Source organism: Carettochelys insculpta, chromosome 23, assembly GCF_033958435.1.
Source record: "Carettochelys insculpta isolate YL-2023 chromosome 23, ASM3395843v1, whole genome shotgun sequence".
Taxonomy (NCBI): Eukaryota; Metazoa; Chordata; order Testudines; family Carettochelyidae; genus Carettochelys; species Carettochelys insculpta.
The window spans coordinates 16,499,257-16,514,771 of record NC_134159.1 but is presented as its reverse complement, the minus strand read 5'-3'; the positions used below and the strand labels follow the sequence as shown (position 1 = coordinate 16,514,771).

Sequence of the window (15,515 nt, the reverse complement as noted above, 5' to 3'; positions counted from 1 at the left end):
CCATTCCATTAAAATGTTGACTAACTGGTTTGTGGATCTGGAGTGTTTTGATGTCTGTTTTGTGCCCATTAACCCTTTGTTTAAGGGCGTTAGAAGTCTGTCCAATATAGTCTGGCACAGAACAAAGGGCGCAGGGGATTTAGATGATGTTTCTGTTAAATATCAGTCAGCTTGGAACAAAGCCAAGTCTCAGATGACAGATGATCTCCAGCAAAAAGCTTTGAAAAATGTTTTTTCCATGTCACTCGTAAGCACTTTGGCTTGTTCACATGCCCTATACCTCATCTGCTCTTAGACAGAATATATTTAATTATAAGTAACAAAGAGGCCTTTGCTCAAGGGCCATTGTCTCGTCATTTCATTATACACAATTGTTTTGCACAGAGCAGCAACCTGTCACCTTGAAATACTGGAACCTTCAGAGAGAAAACACTAAAATTAACTCAGCCTGCATGGTGAGTAAAGGCAGCACACAATGAAAGCAGCTCACTGTTGTGATCAGCTCCTGTCCTTGACAAATGCTACCCCATTGATCCTTTGTCTGAATTGAATTTTGCATTCATCTTACGCTGGATTTATTGTAGTCCAGAGCTGCTATGCAGGGAAGGTGACCTTGCCTGACCCTTCAAATATATGGAAGAGGAGCTGCAGTGACGAGATGATAACTTAACATGCCTCCCCTTACCTTCATAAAGGCACTGCTCTGGCATTAACCAAGAGCTATCAGGTTTGCTACTGTTCAGTAACCTTACCATGTAAGCCTCTCAGAAATTTGAGCCTTGCTTTGAAGTTTCCTCCAAGCTCTGAACAGGTCCCCAAAGTAGGAGACACTGGTCAAAACAAGATTCCAAATTAATTATTTAAAAAGTTGGTATGTCTTACAGCAGTGCCTAGAACAGGGGTCTGCAACCTGCAGCTCCAAAACCACATGCAGCTCTTTAAAGGACTTCCTTGTGGCTCCTGACACTACAACTGCAAAGCAAAAAAAAAAAAAACCCACCTCCTGATTATTTTCACTGAACAGTGAACATCTAAAAGCCCAACAATGAACTTATATCTAAATAGCAAGTGAGATGATCTTGGAACGCTGGATAAATCCCCCTATAATACGTTCAGTGCATCGTAGGATATGATATTGTATCTGTGTTTTGATTGTGTTGGTAATAACGTCTTGATTTTGAAAAGGAAATGGAAGCTTGTGGCATTCCTGCCGTGAAGGGACACGTGCATTTTAAGAAAGAAAACTGAAATTAACCATAATGTAAAACTGGCATGATTAAAGTGGGTTCAGGAGTAAAAATCAGGAAGACAGTGGTACAAACACACATGTAAAATGTGAGGAAATAGAACATGTAAAAAGTTTCTGAATGTTCTGCAGCAAAGATGGATCGCATTACACATCATTGTGTGCACTGTTCTTAAAATACAGTTTACAAGAAGCATCATTTGCTGTTATTCGCTAAGGTCTGTCTCGTATTCCCAGGCATTGCGGCTCTTGAATTATTGAGCTTTTGCCAAATTCGAAAAAAAAAAGTGGCTCTTCTTGATATTTTGGTTGCCGACCCCTGGCCGAGATGTTCCAATGGAGTTCAGAGCCCATTGCACCAGGTAATCTACAACATAGAGTAAGAAACAGTCCCTGTCCCAAAGGGCCTTTAATCTATCTGACAAAGGGCTACATCTACACCACAGTCAGGGCATCCGACTGCAACATACCAAGCGTAGCTGGTTTTCATCTACCCAGCTTGAGGGCTGATAGCAATGAAGCTGCCGCAGCCCAGGTATACTTACACGGGTTCACTGTTATTGGCCACAAGCTAGGTAGATTAAAGCCAACTCAAACGTATCTACTCATGCTGCAACTACATGCACACATGGAGACTGCAGCATGGAAATACCCAAAGAGTGAGTTCAAGGCAGCTTCTTTAGGTCCCATCTCTAAGACGGAGGTTGAACACTCAAGGAACACCAAAAAGACTTGCTCCAAGGAGTTGGTGGCTGTGCCAGCAATTGAACAAGATCTTCTAAATCACAGTCAAGTGCCCTTACCACCGTGTCACTGACTGATTTTGGAGTCAAGTCAAAGGACCCAGGGAAGACTGAACTTGAGGGAACAGAAAGAAAAGTGCATTGGTGTAACCAACCTTCAGAGAGGTGGAGACAGGAACTTGGGAACTCTGATTTTGGTTCAACGAGCGTGCACATCCTGGTGTTATTGACTGCATGGCAAATGAGGAGACAGCAGGAACAGCTGCTCTACACCTTCCTTCACGGTCTACCAGAACCAGCCGCTCTGGGCTAAATGGAATCTTCCCTTCCAGTGATACGTTTTCCGAGCTCTCTTCATATGAATATGTAACCCACACGCCCGGCTGTGGTTCAGAGTCCCATGTAGTGGTACCCAGAACGCTTACACAGGGAAAGAGTGAGTCCCCTTTACAGCCTTAGCTGAGAGGCAGCTGCCTTTTAGCTCAAACTGTAGAGGCTCCTACACAAAGCACAAAAGATCCCCGGTTCAAGTCCACCCATGGGGGGGTCACAAATGCACACAAAAGCCAGGACCACCTCCTGTTCTCCCTGGGTCACAGCCACAGTTTGTTGGGTGCTACGTAAGCACCCCTTACAGCTGGGTGTCGATTCCACGTAAGTGCAGTGTGAGCAGAGAAAGAAGAGGCACCAGAACTGGAACCTTGGATATGAACCCCTGCAAATTTAAGGGTTGTCACATTGGAATCCCTATGCAGTAGCTGAACCATACCCCATCCTGGTTGCACTCAGCTGTCAAATCCAAGAGCTAGATGGTCCAATTCCCACAAAGAACACGGCTGAAATATCAAGTGCGGTTAGTTGCTCCCAGGATACTTTTCTACCATGCGGGGGCTGAAGTCACATGAAGACAGCTTGTGGGATTTCAGGGTGCTGGTTTCACAGCTCTGATTCAGCCTGAGGCCCGAACCTTCATCTAATCTGATCCTAGTTACAACCTCCTGATGATGGGAGCATGAGGGAGAAGGAGCATTTCCAGAGTGAGAGGCCAAGTGCACAGGCTCAGTACAGAGGAGCTTGATGGACAAGTCTCTGAAAACAAACTTTTCTCGTGGACATGCTGCCAAAACTTTAAGTGGAACAGCAACCACCATCATGTTACATTGTCAATGGGGAGCAAAGTACTTGTTACAAGTCAGCTCAAAAAAAGTTGCACTAATGTCAGTCAAGCCTCCATTTACTGCTGATAATGTTCATGCTGCCCTCATGTCACACATACCACAGAGCTCTCAAGAAACATCTTTTATTCAACGTAAGCAGCTCTGATTTCCCATGACTGAAACCCCTTTCCCTGCCCCGATCAGTGGCTAACACAGTTCCACTGAAGGTCTGCGTGAAATTCACATCTACAAGACACCAACAGCCTAATTCAGTTGACAATGAATCCTCCTTCACAACTACTGCTGGATACAGCAAAAACAGGTGGCAGTCAGTAGTGAGCTGCTTTCTGAAGAATTAAGATGGATTAGAAGCAAACGTCCAGGGTGGGGATTTGATGGACCTCTCCTTTACTTTACCTCCCTTCCCCTGAGTGACAATTATTCATCAACATGTTGATTTTCATTCTGAGTTTTAGAGGACCATTTCGCCTTCCAGCAGAAGGAAAGCATCATGTCCATTCCAGCAATTTGTAGTGACATCTAATAATTTGCAGATAGTCTAGAACCTTAAAAGGCTCAGCCACTGAAAGCAATCAAGCCCACTTCTTCAAAACTACAAAACTGAAGAGCCCAGAAAACACAAAATCTCCTGACGTGGTTGCTTCAGAGGCAACTCATTATCTGGCAGGAACTGAAATGATTAGGGTGATTTGTCATTTGATGTACAGGGTCTCATGCTGGGAGGACCACATTTCACTTCTCCCATGAGATCACCGCCCCCCCAGCATAGAATAAAGACAACAGCTGATAGTTCATTGGGTAATGTGAAAGGGAATAGATGTAAGCGTTAAGAGACCCATGATGTGTTTCATTTTTACTTGGGCCCCCCCATGGAAATTACCCTGGCACAAAGTGGGATCCAGAAAGCTACCAAACCTGAAGCCAGGTACCAGTGTTCCAATCAGTATGAACGGCTGAGAGAGCTATAGAGGAACCCTCTGCACATATTTGATATAGGACACCCCAGGATTGGACAGCCGGTCTGTTCATGCCCACCTACATGCAGAAAATAAAGGAAATACACAAGATGTTCCAGATTAGTAAAGGAACCAGGCGTGTGAACTGGAGGACAGCAAACCATACCAAGGTGAGCAGAGGATTCCAATGCCTAAGGATGTGTCCTCACTGCACAGGTAACTCAGGGTCCATCTACACTTACTGGAAGATCAACTCAGTCAGGGTCGATCTTCTGGGGTTCAGTTTCACATGCCTAGTGGGGATGTGTGAAATCGAACTGTCCACGGTTGACACTTGACCGCTGTACTAATTCTCGCAAGGGGTAAGGGATGCGGACAGGAGAGGTTCTCCCGTTGATTCCCCTCCATGAGGATGGCCAGATAAGTCAATCGTTGGTGCATCAATTGCAGCTACACAGTTGCCATAGATTGAATTGCGTATCTAAGGGCGAGGGCAGTCCCACTGAGGACACGGTCACTCAAGCACGGCTTTTCATCATGGCTGCTCAGACCACGTTGTCGGCCCCTTCTCCCCTGCCCCCCAGGTTAACTCTGCACAGACGACATAACCTAACGGAGCCGCAGTCGGAATAACGGACAGTAACATCAGCACCTGAGCTAGCGATGCTACTCCTTGAGGATGTCAAAATGAGAGGCTGACCCCAGAAGGTCTGTGGCGGAGAACAAGGCAGGAATAAGCTCTCAGATGAACCTTTCATGCCTGCCCCACTGAGTTTCAGGTTCCCCTTCAAACAGGCAGAAGGATCAGCATTATATTTCTGTCAATTTTCAGTACCAGCCTTGACCTCTCTCTGCTGCGGGAGCAGATCAAGACGTTTAAGTCTAATCCATCCTGACGTGCCTGGGGCCAGCAAGGCACCAGCCTGAGTGGAATGAATTGTGCAGCTAGCTGTTGCTTTGTCTTCCGACACTCAAAATAGGTTTTAGGGAGCAGGTTTGTTAATGTCAGCTGATTTACTAGCTCCACGCGTACTTCAGACAAATACGCCTCCAGTACTTCTCAACCTGTTTATCATTGTAAGCTGCACGTGCAGCTCTCTGCGTTCCATGAGCTGCATCCACACAATATAGATATGACCTGTATGGCCCTGAGGCTGATACGAGGACTGCATGTGTGTGTGGAGTGGTCACAAGCAGCCAGTGAACTGCAGATTGAGTATCACTGACTTAAGTGCTGTAAGAGTGAGACACGACTTTGCAGATGCAGGGGGCAGGAGAGGAGAGGTGAGGTGAGGTGAGGTGAAGTGAGGTGAACAACTTCCATAGTGAACTGGGGGCAGAGTTAAGGAGAGTTCCCAACAGTGGCATTCCACTTCACCAGCATCCACAAGCAGATGGAAAGCCCCACAGATGCTGGGCTAGAGTAGAACAGACACCTAAAATGGCTCCGAACAGTAGCAGACCACAGAAGTTTGATGTCACCCGCACACTGGGGTTCCAAGGTATGTAACCCTTTCACCCGCTCCTTCTGCTGCCGCTTGCAAGACTCTGTATCCTGTGGCCAAAAGCTAAGGAATCAGGGTCTAATCCTGAGAGGTGCTGAGCCCTTATAGCTCTCATGGGATGGGGGCTGAAGCCTTAAAAACCCCTCTTGCTCTCAAGGAAGAAATGGCATTTTCTCTGCCCGCCTCGCTTAAAAACAAAACAAAACAAAACAAAAAACAAAAGGAATTCCGCATCAGTCAATTATCAGAGAGGTCGCCACGTTAGTCTGTATCTTCGAGAACAACAAGAAATCCTGTGGCACCTTATAGACTAACAGATATTTTGGATCATAAGCTTTCATGGGCAAAGACCCGCTTTGTCAGATGCATCTGATAAAGTGGGTCTTTGCCCACAAAAGCTCATGCTCCAAAATATCTCTTAGTCTATAAGGTGCCACAGGATTTCTTCTTGTTCACATCGTTCAATGGCATTTACCCTGCAAGGAAAGACTTCTAAGGATTGTTGCCAGCAGTGTTTATTGCTAACCCAGCAGCTGAGTGTTAAGACTTTTCCAAGTCCTTTGTTTGCACAATAGCAATAATCTAGTTTGGAGATGCACAAGTGTCTCTTACTCACCCAGCTCTTATTCTCCCCTCCCTTAAATCAAGTCTCAACTCTCCTCACTTATCTGATGCTCAAAACTCTCTGTTGGATGAGATTCCCGCACTCCTGGCCTGGTGCTATAGTTCTACTAAGAGCTGAAAATAGAGAGAAAAATAGAGCGGGGAGGTATTTGTCTGGTGTTTCTGTAAATATTTATCAGCAGTCACAACAGGAGAGGCATCCAAAGTTCCAAATTAAAAACAGGCTAGTGGAGGCAGGCAGGCAGGCAAGATCAACAGGTTAAAGACCTGATACCTCAACCCCTCCCAAAGGGCACTGAACAGTCAATATTCATAGTGATGACAACGGGAACTGTGGGTGCTCAGCACCCCGGAGAATGGGGCCATGCTACCTAACTGGTATGTCTGCAAGGTCTGCCCACCTGGCAAAGGAATCTATGGCTAGGTCTACACCAGAGTGTTTTGTTCACAAAACCTGAGGAGTGTTCCAGTCCCTTCTGTTGACAGAATATGGCACTTCTGTCGACAGCATTCTGCCGCTCCCCACAAGGCAGCATGTCTCCATTGACAGAAAGCTGGTCTGGACATTCTGGGGAGCCCTCTGTCAACAGAGAGAGCTTCCAGGACACTGGGCAGCCCTGCCTGCTGTGCTTCCAGGTGGCCGTTCTGCCAAGAGAGCAGATCGCTCTTTCGATCTGCCCGGCAGCATGGTCACAATCTGCCGACAGAAGTTTTGTTGGAAAACATCATCTGCTGACAGATTGCTCTAGTGTAGACATAACCTAGGTGTTTAAGTGCTGCTGGGCCTGGAAAAGTCTGTGCAGGAGAAACAGGGGTAATGAGGTTTTCCCGTCTTGGGGTGGATGCTGCTGGCCCAGAAAGGTTCCTCCCCTGCATTGTGAAGGAACAACATAACCTACTAGGAACCTAGGAAGACAGAGGCTTGAAAGAGATATCCTTTGTTGCTAATAGCAACCTCCATTACTCTGACCTCTTTAGGAGAGCAGGGCAATTAGTTCTTTCCTGAGGTAGACTTGGGAATCAACAGGAGCAAAGGATGTGCACGTTACCTATGAGGAGAGGGTGGGTGATTTGGGCTTATTTAGTTTGCTGAAGAGAAGAGTGAGGGGTGATTTGATAGCCGCCTTCAACCTCTTGAAGAGGAGCTCTAAAGAGGATGGAGAGAGGCTGTTCTCAGTGGTGATGGATGGCAGAACAAGGAGCAATGGTCTCAAGTTACAGTGGGGGAGGTCTAGGGTGGATATTAGCAAAAGTTTTCACCAGGAGGGTGGTGAAGCACTGGAATGCATTACCAAGAGAGGTGGTGGAATCTCCACCCCTGGAGGTTTTTAAGTCCCAGCTCGACAAAGTTCTGGGTGAGATGATTTAGTTGGGGTTGGTCCTGCGTTGGGCAGGGGGATGGATTCAATGACCTCCTGAGGTCTCTTCCAGCCCTAGGATTATATGTGATCACATCTTCACTGAAACAGGGAACGAGGAAAAGAAATAAAACTGGAATCATCCAGGTCCTCCAGGTCTTTCAATTGGAGCTTACAAAAGGACAGAGGCCAGTCACATAGCAGGGGCCTCGCTCCCCACCCCTCAGTATCAAAGGACACCATGCTGGCTACCTCAGAAGCACTCCTTGTCAACTACAAATCAGAATCCAGGAGGGAAAAAAATATTACTTGCAAGCTGCCTGTTCAGCTAACTTTGCATTCCATGCCACCAGCCCCTGCTCCTCCGAAAACATCACCTCAGCCCAAAGGGCATGATCAGAGCTGTCATGAGCTGCTCAGCTACGTTCAGCACAACCCTGAAGTCTACAAGGCCTGGGGAAAAGTCAGACATCTGAGAAGCAGAGAAAAACAAAATAGATGAAATGGGAACAGGCGGACAAGGGCAACATGACCCAGTAGTTGCTGTCTTATTGAGCTGGTGAATGCCACCACAGCAAGCCACTTCAACTGCGCCATGGGCCAGTGTGGCTGGTTCCGGAGAGCAATGAACAGAGGTCACAGAAGAATGGAAAGTACAGGTTCAGCCTTTCTAATCTGACACACACTGGTATGTATTTAATTAGTCAGCTGCCCAGTTATTATAGGTGTGGCCGAGTTTCCCATGGTCCCATAAAGTTTGTTTCCAGCCATCAGTCCTGGCTCTCAGTGTTCTGGGCTGCTACTTAGCTCAAGATTACCTGTGTGTGTCTTCTAAGCACCCAGTAAGCACTGGAGGTGGAGGTAATGCTGCTAGATAACATTGACCTCCCGTGGTTCAGCAAATTCTCTGATTCGGCACCGGTCAGGCTGCCGGACGAGAGAGGTTCAACCAGTAGCACTTTTCAGTACCCATCAACAGAGAGCGGCTATCGCAGAACAGCCTGCGATGGATGGGTAGCTATTCCCACAATCACTGATCAAGAAGGCTCAGATTCCCACATGTGTATCCCCCTCCAAACAAAGTGAAGGGAGATGGTTGCAGCCACGGCTCCGGTACACACGCCACTCCTGCAGGCTCTGCAGCTTCTGGGGCATCAGCTGACACTCAGAGAGAGACATGACATTGCCAATATTGCCGCTGCTGCTGCCACCATATGCCCCGTGTCAGCAAAGGACACTGAGTGAACATTGCAGCTCCTGGGGAATTCTCAGCAAGCGCTGATCTGAAAGAAGCCACTACGCTACCAAGCGCCACAAAAGGTCACAAATTCAACTGAGCAGAACAAGCCACTTTGCAAACTGAAAAACGAGAGTAGGAGATACTGGGGCTTAGACTAGATGGCCCTTGCGGTCCCTTCTAACCCTTTGGGTCTATGCCGTGGGCTCTCCATGTAGGAGCAGCAGCAGCACTGAGGTTCTGCACCTTGAAGGTACAAAGAGCCCGACATTCCGTGTACAGCCCATGCAAATAAGAAATAGAAACCCACCAGATTGCAGAGCTGCTGACATGGCTCTCTGACCTGGGGCAGTCGGTGTTGCCGATATGTTTTCACGTGATGTCTTTTGAGGAAGGACAGGGAAAGGAAAGATTTCCATCATGATTTGGAGACGTTTTCACCAAGTCCTCCCCAGATAATGAGTCTGAGGCCAGGTCTGCATTAGACCTTAAAGTCGATCGTAGATACGCCCTTCCAGCTCTGGCAATTGCATAGCTTGAATTGACGTATCCACAATCGACTTATCTAGCCATCCTCACTGAGGGGGGTCGATGGGAGAAACTTCCCTGTCCACCTCCCTTACTACTTGCGAGAATGAGGGGTACAGGGGTCGACTGTCGACCCCTGATAGTTCGATTGTGTCCCCCCCCCACTAGGCATGGGAAACTGAGCCCCAAGAAGATCGATCCTGACCAGTTCGATCTCCCAGGTAGCGTGGATGTCCTGGGGAGTCACTGCAGGAAAGGAAATGTAGTGGTGTTCTTTGCAAAACCGGAAAGAATTATTACTGCACCACACACCCAAATGACAGCCAGGATATTACCTACTTGTACGGCTGCAGTGCCTACAGGCTCCTAATGAGAGTTCCAAACACGAGGCAGTCCCGGCTACCATAGAAATAGATATGACAGAAAAGAGAAGGGTGGCAAAGAACGCAGGCATGAGTCGCCCCATGTAATGCAACATGACAGTGGCACAACCTGGAATAGAATCAGGTCACCTGAACCCCCAGGCTTCTGTCCTATCCTCAGGATCATGCTGCCTTAAGAAAGAGGCATTGGCCCATGAAAGGGCATGAACCCTCAACCTCCTCATTCAAAGTAACTGCCACAGAAATGCAGAGTCATGAGTGATGTAGAGCAAAAGGCAGGGATACTGATAATAGCTCATCATCAAGGTTACACAAACAAGGCCATTCTGATGTCTATCAAATATGTGGAAGCACTCCAACCATAGCAATGCAGAACAGCTGCAGTAAAGAAATCCTCAGGGATTCTGTTCCTAGGTGGATAAAAATCAGTTATTTTTTTTAAAAATTTGATTTTATTTTTTTACCTTTTTTTTTTTTTGTCATCAGTAAGATGCAGGTTGAAACTTTCTAGACCTGCACTCTCTTGTCTGGCAACATCCATAATCTGGCGTGATTTGAGTTCGCTGATGTCCATTTATCATGGGTGTGATCAAATTTCCTGCAGCTTCCAGACACTAGTCCTGGCTCTCAGTTAGCTGTAATTTACCCCTAAATGTCTTCTAAGAGCCCAGTCAGCAGCATAAGCATTGGGAATGCTGCTAGACCAGGGGTGGCCAACCCACGGCTCTATGAGGCTTTAAATGCGGCTCCTCCTCAGAGCCGCATGCTGGAAGTGCTGCTGCCACTGCGCGTGTGCCCTAGAACCCGTAGAAGCAGGTGGCAGCCGTGGCTCCGAGTTACCAGCATCGAATTAAAGCTGGGGGACGGGGTTGGAGATGCCTGGCTCTGGGGGAGGGCGTTGATTTAGAGTAGTGGGGTGGCTGGGGGTACCTGGCTGTGGGTGGGAAGGGGGCTGGGTTAGAGCACAGGGCTGGGGGTGCCCAGAGGTGATGGCATTGAGCCAGCTATTATATATTTATTTTTCTATACCTAAATATTGATATAGAAAATACAAATAGATCTACAATACACAGCTCCTTGCACTCTATCCACTGCTGTTTTGGCTCCTGGACTCTAACTGGTTAGCGACCGAGGCCATTGTTTTGGCATACGCGAGCACCAACATAAAACAGTAGACACCTGATCTAGGTGCTCAGGGGGTTGGAGACCTTATGTTAATGACAATAAAGCCTGGTTCTAGTGCCTTCATACCTGGCTTGATTTGTGGTTCTTGGGGGCTCTTTGAGGTCTGCGGTTTCAGCTACCTGCAGGACCTACACTGCTTTCCAGAGAGAGCACACACTTGTGGCCAAAGTGATTAACATGAAACGGAGCAGACTGGATGTCCGAACACCACACTGGTAAAGATGTCCCAACTACAATCCTAATGTTTTTGTTTAATAAGTTAACTAGGTTTAGAAAAACTGCCAATCAAGTATATTATACAGCAACTTGCAGTAAGAGAAGTCTAGGGTCGCCAGTTGCCACCAAGCATCATTTTCTTATTTTATATGACATAATACATGCCCCTTCTTTGGGAACATCCTGGCTTTAAATCCCAGAGCTGATGCCATAAGTTCAGTCCCTATTTTACTGCAGCATAACTCAGCTTTTCCAAGTTTTCAAAAAACAGACGCGCCAGTGACTTCAATGGGATTTACTCCAACACTGAGGGCATTCTAAGCACAGTCAGTCGTAGCTTTTTTGGTAACTTGATTTAAAAGTCAAATATTTTTCAGTGATTTAAATCAATAATTTAAATTGCTTTGATTTGAATCAATCCACCCTGTTCCCCTCCCAAACCCTCATTCACGCAACAACCTGAAGCCACAGACAAGTGATTTAGCTGCCATCGTAACTGGTTGCTTGGTATCTGGGGGTGGAGGGTGTATATTATACTAATTAAAGCTTCTTCCCCCACAGTCTGTTTATTGTCCTTCATCAGAGAAGATCACAGAGAGGTAGCCGTATTAGTCTGTATCCTCACAAAACAAAAAAGGCAAAAAAGCAGTCCTGTAGCACTTTAAAGACTAAGAAAATAATTTATTAGGTGATGAGCTTTTGTGGGACAGACCCACTTCTGCAGATCTGGAAAATCCAGCATTTTCCAGATCTGCAGAAGTGGGTCTGTCCTGTAAGAGCTCATCACCTGATCAGAGAAGGTATTACCTAATTGCTAGCTCTTCGGTCTTTTATTTAACAAAGGTACCAAGTCTGAGCCAAGTAAATACCTTCTCTAGGGGCACAAAGGGTCTGGTGGGACAGGGAGTGCCGAGTTCCCAGTGTCAAATTCTGCTGGGGTTCAGCTCCACAGTCACTGAATCTGCTTGGGTCAAGACTGAGTTTGGGTCTTACAAACATATGCACTAAAGATGGGGAGCATCTACTGCTTCAGCTAGCCCAGTCTGTCCCTTGCTGGGCAGATCCAACATGCACAGGATATTCTGACTTTGTCTGCGCTAGATAAAGTACCCCTTTAAAAAAAAAAATAAGAACCCTCAGACTTCTCTCGCGTATCCCTGGTTGAGAAACATGATCCTAAAGTAATCTGAGGACTTGCAACAAGTGCCATTCAACCTTTCCAGACGATGTGCTGACCTTACCACCTTATTATCAAACACAACAGAACCCCAAGGTACCCGCACTCAAGTTGCACGTACCTTGATTTAATGGGACTCAGAGTGGTGGGGAGCTGGTGCCTGTTGCCCTGGTCAGTTTCCACTGAGTGACACAGAAGTTTACTTACGCGGGATTGCGCGGGAATACAACTCCAGGCAAGTCGGGGGTCTACTGTAAACAAATTGGAACAGAAATATTGTACTTGCATTTTAATGTGAGGCATGTGAAGCAGTAGAAACAAGTCATTGTTTGGATGAACTTTTAGATTGTACCCTGTACTGATTTTACTAGTTTTTTTTTTTTTGACAGACAAATAGACAGATGAGTTGACGTACCCCCTGGAAAACCTCGGTGTACCCCAAGAGTACACGTGTCCCTAGCTGAGAAACACTGCTCTACAGGGAGAATGCTACCAGCGCCTCATTGTGACAGGCATCCAGCGACGTTCAGAACAGGGTAAGTACAATTGGGCTACTCTCATGAAGTCAAACACAGACCCGATGCTGTACGTTTGATGGAGTTGCAGCAGCTCACTCCAGTGCGAATTTGGCCCTCTCCCTACCACCGCTGTATTATTCTCCCACCCCACCCCCAACCCTGGGCCAGCAGTTCTGGACAGCTTGTGCTGCATCAAGCTAAGACCCCTGGAGTGCCAGGCTCAGAAAGCAGCATGTGTTTCACTGGTGAGCCATTTCCAGCAGGAAGCAGGTGTTTTGCTGAGAGAGAACTCTATTAGGAAGCTCTTTAAGCTTTTCAGAGACCTCACCCACCTGTAATGTACATTTAATTAATGGTGAAGTACAAGGACTCACCCTCCAGTGGGGACAACTGAAAGCCACCCGCCAAGAATAAAGTCAGAGAGAAGATGCACAAAAACCAAAACCTGACTCCATCAGCCGTGGGCTCAGGGGAGTCCATGCCACAGATGGGAGTTCACCTATAGGGCAAGACCTGCCATGGAGCCATTCCTCCCCAGGGGAGTGAAATGTACACACCATGCATTGGCTGCACTTATACACTCTCTTCTTTGCCCTGCGGAGCTGGGACTGAGAGGGGAGTGAGACTGGGCCGGGCGCAACCCCTAGGCAGTCATTGGGGATCACAACATTAACCACAAAACTTGACCTGTTTTTCTCTCTTCTGGTCTGGCAGCCCTGACAGAAGGCCTCAGAAGACATTGAGATCAGTATGCCCCCTAGCTTCTAGCCAGTCATTCATTTCGTGCAGAGATTGCATGTAGTGCAATCAGGAAGATTAAAACCAGTAAAGAAATATACTGCACAATCTTATTCATAGAGCCCTGCATGGTCACAAAACTGGATGTGGACACCTGCCTCTATAAAGCAGATATCTGCAGACTTGTAGGGCTCTACCCATTCACTCCCCTCCCTAAAGTCACAGAAACATCAAAGTCTGTTGGAAACAAACCCCAGAAACCACCTGCTCATCCCTGAACCGCTGCAAGTGTCCTAGCACGACAGAGACACACACAGCTCCTTCCCCCAACACTGAGCAGCACCAAGACACTGAGCCTTTTGCAGACCCTGGTTCTGCTCGCCCACAGAGCTAGGCAGTGGTTCCGTTCCAACAGAGATGCTCTGGCTCTATGCCAGCGCAAGATCAGAACCTGGGCCTGAATTGGGGCAGTGCCCTGGGCACTGTGCCAGCCTGACTCCTCTAGCTAATCACCCACACTTCATCCCACCATCCATCCGGGGGCACTGGTCCCACTGGCCCCGCATCACCCAGCTCTGCTTGCCCATCAGTCAACAACAACCAGCATCAAGCTTTCCCAGTTCCTGGAGATCAGCGTTCCGGTCTCCTCCGCTGGTTACGGCAGCAGGACCGCTCTGCCGCCTTGCCTCTTTCCCTCGCTCCTAAAGTTTCTTCCCTGGTTTCGGCCAGGCCCGACAGGCTTCGCTAGGCTCAGAGCACCCCCGGTGGCCCACCCAGGCCTATCTCCCACACGGCCAGGGCTCACCCCTGGCTCTGCACAAGCCAGCAGGGAGGGCGCAGAGGACACACACACACACAGCACTTGGGTTCTTTGGGGCAGAAGCAGCAAGCTGGGAGCTCCACGAGAGCCGAGGGTTGACTCTCACCCATCCTCCAGCCCCACAAAGTCTGCTACCAGCCAGGGACTCCCCCAGCTCCCTGAAGGGCCAGTGGCACAATTCAGCTGCCACCCTCCCACCCAGGCCACGAGCTTCCATGAGACTCCTGGGCAGGCGCGATGCAGCGGCTCCCTCCCTGGAAAGGCTGACGCCCCCACAGCCCCCCCCACGCAACATCGCGGCAGCGGCAGCAGCAACGCCCAGCTCTGCCCTGCTGGGGAAAGGGACCAGGACCAGAAAATGAGCCAGCAAGGGGGGCACTGCTGTGACCCAGCTGCGCTGCTGCCTCCCCCTCCCCCCGCTGCCTGCCCAGCCCGCGCCCGCGCCCGCGCCCTTGGGAGCTCGCCCACCTGGCCAAACTTGCTACAAAGTTGCCGCGCCGACCCCGCCTGCGCCCCGCAGCGAGAGCTGCGTCTCTTCCCCCGAGCGGCCAGTTCCCTTCACGGGGCTTTCGGTTTCTACAGACAGGCAGCCCGGGCACACAGCATTGTGGGAGTCGTAGTCCTCTCTCCTGTCCCGCCCGGCCCGGCTCAGCTGTCTGGAGCGTTCCACTGGGGGGCTCCCGACTGCCGACTGAAAAGAGCGGCCCAGGCCTCTTTCCCCGGCTCTGACACTGATCTCCTGCAGAGCACCGAGCCTCCGTGAGCCGGTTCATCCCCCGTAGCAGAGGATAATGGACTCAGACTTTTCCGACCTGGATACCTAAAACTGTCACCTAACTGTGTACTTAGGTGCCTAAATAAAGAGTTACAGTGGTGCTGAGAACAGCAAGAAGCCCTGTGGCACCTTAGAGACTAACAGCTATTTTGGAGCATAAGCTTTCGTGGGCAAAGATCCGTTTCATCAGATTTTGTTGGCGTCACTCTAATATAATTCAGTTGTGGCTGGCTAGAGCGCTCATAATACAGCTCCGCCTCTGAAACCTCCCCCACTCCTGCTTCAGATGAAGCAGGTCTTTGCCCAGGAGAGCTTATGCTCCAAAATA

The 15,515-nt window shown here is 48.5% G+C and overlaps 1 protein-coding gene across 4 annotated transcripts in view; it reads right to left on the bottom strand.

Moving 5' to 3' along the window:
- MIB2 (MIB E3 ubiquitin protein ligase 2) overlaps positions 1-14,983 on the bottom strand; it is a 112,507-nt gene extending 97,524 nt beyond the window's left edge. For 3 of the 4 annotated variants that reach the window (XM_074975555.1, XM_074975551.1, XM_074975550.1), the window contains exons 1-2: positions 14,881-14,983; positions 12,458-12,587 (exon numbers count right to left, since the gene is read on the bottom strand). The gene's annotated coding sequence lies outside the window, so the exon portion shown is untranslated. The remainder of the gene's footprint in view (positions 1-12,457; positions 12,588-14,880) is intronic. The other variant, XM_074975552.1, reaches the window with a different exon arrangement.
- Positions 14,984-15,515: the final 532 nt, after the last annotated feature.